This window comes from Colobus angolensis, unplaced genomic scaffold, assembly GCF_000951035.1.
Source record: "Colobus angolensis palliatus isolate OR3802 unplaced genomic scaffold, Cang.pa_1.0 Scaffold337, whole genome shotgun sequence".
In the NCBI taxonomy this organism is placed as follows: Eukaryota; Metazoa; Chordata; class Mammalia; order Primates; family Cercopithecidae; genus Colobus; species Colobus angolensis.
Genome location: NW_012116677.1, coordinates 353,932 through 358,608, shown reverse-complemented (window position 1 = coordinate 358,608; position 4,677 = coordinate 353,932). Strand labels below are relative to the sequence as shown.

Sequence of the window (4,677 nt, the reverse complement as noted above, 5' to 3'; positions counted from 1 at the left end):
TGCGGAGCGGAGCCTCGACTGGGGTCCCGCGCGGCGCCGGCTCTGCGGAGCGGGAGGGGCAGAGGTGCTCGCCGGCGGGACTGGGAGGGAGAAGGACTTGCTCGACCTTGGACGCGGAGGTCATTGTCCCAGCTCCGGGATCTGGTCTCGCTAGCCAGCCCCCCAAATTCCGGAGCCCCTTTCTTTCTGTTTCCTTCCTTCCCCTTTGGGCGCTTTTTTTTGCTCCCGCGGCCGGATGAACTTGGGGCGCTGTCACTTTGGCTCCCCGAGCCGCATCCTGTCCCGGTGGCTGCTGCTGGCTGGGAGGAGGCTGATGAATACAGAGCCGTGGAACAGGTCGTGCCGGAGATGGAAACAGGAAAGCCTGTTGTTTTGTCGTCCCAGGTATCGTTGGTTCGTTGGGAAATGGGCTTTCTCCCTTCAAGTCAGCGTGTTTCAAACTTCACCCGGTGCGGACAGAGCGCTCTTTGGAGCTCCCTGGGGAACTCGGGACGCGAAGGAGCGGGTCTTTACGCCTGTCCTACTCCCTGTGTAGTTAGTCCCGCGCCGACTGAAGAACAGTTTTAGCGACCCGAGTTCCTCGCCAGTGGTCTTTTCCCTCTTGCTACGATCTCCCCTTGGAAAGCATATTCACTTTAACCCTGTGCTCTCGGATTACCCTTTATTTCATTCCTCGCTTTTATTGCTTACGTGCTCCCAAAGGGTCATCGATACCTGGTGGCTGCGTCTGCGTTCTTACCGCGCACCAGCTTATTCAATTCCCTTTCTTTGTAGTTTCCCTTCGTACTACTGATCAGAAATTGGTCTCCCCAAGGTCACCGAGAACCAAATAAAATCCACCCCTCACCCCGTGGCAGACATTTATCAGTGTTTAGGTACCAGGCACTGATGTCAGTTCTTGTATTAAAGCTTTTAATCTTCACAACGATCCTGGGAAGTAAATATTAATATTATTCTCATTTTAATGATGAGGTAACTGAGGCACGGAGAGGTTAAGTAACTTACCCAAGGCCACACCCATCTCAGCAGTTGGAGATTCCAGCTCTGGAGTTCTGTCTCCAGCACTGGAGCTGTTAACCACTGTCCTACACTGCCTCACCTAGAGTTCCTTTGCTCGTCCTTATTTTCTGAAGTCCCGTGCTGTTTCAGGCATCGCTGACCAGGCTGTCAATCTCAGGTCCCTCCTTTCCTTCTTATGTGTCTTTATACTAGTTTAGGATCCCCACACGCTCCCCCAGCTTTTTTTTTTTTTTTTAAGAAAAATAGATTTATGGGACTTTGTTGCTTAATCTGTCACCTGTATTTATCTGGCTTAAGATTCTGTGCTTTCCATGTCTTCTTCAGTTTTAGTGTAACATCTCTCAGTGCACATTATAATATTCTACTTGGACTTGACTGGCTTTTCCCCAAAACAGCTCTAGATGCTCATTTGCATTAAGGGTCCTGCCATTATCCTGGTCTCCACGGTGTCTCATGCCATTCCTCTCCCATTCGTTAAATATCTTCTATCCAATTTTTACGTGGTCTCTTCTAGCCTTTATCAGTCTCACCCATCCCATCCTCTCTTCACCACTCTCTCTCTTCCCCACTTTGAACACATCATATGCCCTTTTCTACTACTTGTTATCATCTTTTATGTTTGCTTTCCACAAAAAGATTGCAAACAACTTAGGACATTAAGTCTTCAGGCCTTACAGTAGTAGTTGCTTGATAAATATAGAATACGATACAGTGTAAATTTTGGTAGCACGGATCAGGCAGATTTGATGATGGTGGAAATTTTGAAGCCAGGTTTTACAGGATGTTAAGGAGTTTGCATTGGAAAATGTGGAGAAGCTGGTAGACATTGTAGATGAAGGAGACAAAGGCCTGTGTTCACTCCGTTGTCACAAACAGGTACCCTGCTGTTCCGATGAAACATTATATTTAGAGGTATAATGAAGCAGGGCAAATCAGCGGAGAACCATTTATCCTTATCTTGACAAAACAAAATATGAAAACACAGAAAGTTAAAAAAAAAAACCTTTTTATTGAAAAACAGCACACACATAAAAGTGCATAAAACATAAATGGACAGATTAACACAGTAGATGTATTCAGCAGTAGAATGACTGTGTTATTCTGGCCATAGATAGGCTACAGTCAGGCCAAATAGGAATCTTTTCACAAAACCTGTGTAAGGTGAAGTGAGCCTGGACTGCTCCCAAGAGGCATTGCCAAGAAAGAATTGGCTGTGCATGGAGAGGCTTGAGGAGAGGAGAAAATAAGACTGGAAATTGGGACCGAAAGAGTAAAATCAGGGAGCCAAGAAGAGAGTTCTGACCCACTGAGCATAATTCTACCACAATGAATATTTAACCAGGTTGCTTTTGTCTCTCTCTTTTTTTCTATACGTATTTTCCTACATCATACTCCATATAGAATTTTAGTATTCTCCGGCTGGGCATGGTGGTTCACACCGTAATCCCAGCACTTTGGAAGGATGTGCCAGGTGGATCACCTGAGGTCAGGAGTTTGAGACCAGCCTAGCCAAAATGGTGAAACCCCATCTCTACTAAAAATACAAAAGTTAGCTGGGTGTGGTGGCACATGCCTGTAATCCCAGCTCCTTGGGAGACTGAGGCAGGAGAATTGCTTGAACGGAGGTCGCAGTGAGCTGAGATCATGCCACTGCACTCCAGCCTGGGCAACAAAGGAGACTGTCTAAAAACAAAAAACAAAAAAAGAAAGGATTTTTTTTTTTAGTATTCTGTGTTTTCCATATAATACCCAGTAAGCATTTTTCATCTTATGTAATTTTCAGAACTCATATTGTTTGTATTCTAGTAATTATAATGTGATTTACTTAACTAAAACTCTATTGTTGGACAAGTATATTAGCAACAAATTATAAACAACCTAAGTTATAGTAATACTTATCTTTGCAACTGTATCATTTTACAAATTGGGACTCGTTTCCTAGTGATACTGTTCCAGAAGTAGAATTACTTTGTCAGCAAGTATGGTCATTTTTATGGTTCTCAGTACACATTGTCAGATTCCTAAAAGCCATTTTAAAAAGAGGATCAATGCATTTTGCCTAACTTTTCTCTCTATGAAGTAACAGCAATTCAGTTAAACATGAACAGTATTATTAAATGTTGTATCAGTTTCCTCAGGCTGCTATAACAAAGTACCACAAACTAGGTAGCTTGAAAAAACATCAGTTTATTGTCTCAGTTCTGGAGGCTACAAGTCTAAAATTAGGGTGTCAGCAGTGTTGAATCCTTCTGAAAGCTCTGAGGGAGAATTTGTTCCACACTTCTCCTAGGTTCTGGTGACAGCAGCAATCTCTGGCATTCCTTGTGCCAGCATCACTCTAATCTCTGCCTCTGTCTTCATATGCATTCTCCCTTTGTGTCTGTGTCTTCACATAACCATCTTAGAAATACACCAGTCATATTGGATTTAGGGCCCACCCCACTCCAGTATGACCTCATTTTAACATCTGTAAAAATTCAATTTCCAAATAATAGGACACTGTGAGGTATTGGGGGTTAGGATTTCAGCATATCCTCTTTGGGGCACACAATTCAGCCAGCCATAGGGTCTTCAAATAAGCATAAAAGAAAGCCTCTATCTGCAAATAATTTCTAGACAAGTTGAGAAAGTAGGATTGTTTCTAATTTTTGAGATTTGTTTATTCTCCATGATGTGCCACTTGTGCTTATCAGTTTTAAGATACGGAAGGATGGTTTTTTTTCCCCCCCAAGACAGGGTCTCTCTCTGTCACCCAGGCGGGAGTGCATGGGTTTCTGCAGTCAATCGTGGCTTTCTGCAGTCTCAATCCCCAGACTCAAGCAATCCGCCCACTTTAGCCTCCCCAGTAGCTGGGACTACAGATACATGTCACCATGCCCGGCTAATTTTTTGTATCTTTTATAGAGACAGAGTCTCACTATGTTGCCCAAATTGGTCTTGAACTCCTGGGCTGAAGTGATTCTCCTGTCTCAGCCTCGCAAAGTGCTAGGATTACAGATGTAAGCCATTGTACGTGGCCTGGTAGGATGCTATTTACCAAACACATAATTCTGGAGCCATGGTAAATGTTAGCATGTTTAACTGACAATAGCCAGAATTTCAATAAGATACATCATATAGCATGGAAAGAAGCATATGTGTTTCAGTGACTCATCCAGTTTTGACCAGGCAGTTACGAAAAGTTGAAAACTAATACCAGCTGGGCATTTTATAACATTGGTCTTCCAAAAAATTTGAAATTTCCATTATTTCTAATTGGTTTCTAAAAGTACATATTATTACACTGGCAAGTGAAATCACTGTTTTTGTAAATGATAGAAGTTGGCATGCCATCGTAATTTCCTTTCTTTTTTTTTTTTTGAGATGGAGTCTTGCTCTGTCGACCAGTAAAGTGCAATCTTGGCTCACTGCAACTTCTGTGTCCCGGGTTCAGCGATTCTCCTGCTAGCTTCCTGAGTAGCTGGGACTACAGGCTCACGCCACCATGGCCAGCTAATTTTTTATTTATCTATTTTTGGTAGAGATGGGGTTTCACCATGTTGCCCAGTCTATTCTCGAACTCCTGAACTCAGGTGATGATCCGCTCACCTCGGCCTCCCAAAGTGCTGGGATTACAGGCATGAGCCATCATGCCTGGCCCATCATAAATATATGTGT

The 4,677-nt window shown here is 43.5% G+C and overlaps 1 protein-coding gene across 1 annotated transcript in view; it reads left to right on the top strand.

Moving 5' to 3' along the window:
* Positions 1-267: 267 nt before the first annotated feature.
* Positions 268-4,677, top strand: part of ELOVL7 (ELOVL fatty acid elongase 7) — a 97,953-nt gene continuing 93,543 nt past the window's right edge. Inside the window, exon 1 of the mRNA XM_011952196.1 lies at positions 268-384. The gene's annotated coding sequence lies outside the window, so the exon portion shown is untranslated. The remainder of the gene's footprint in view (positions 385-4,677) is intronic.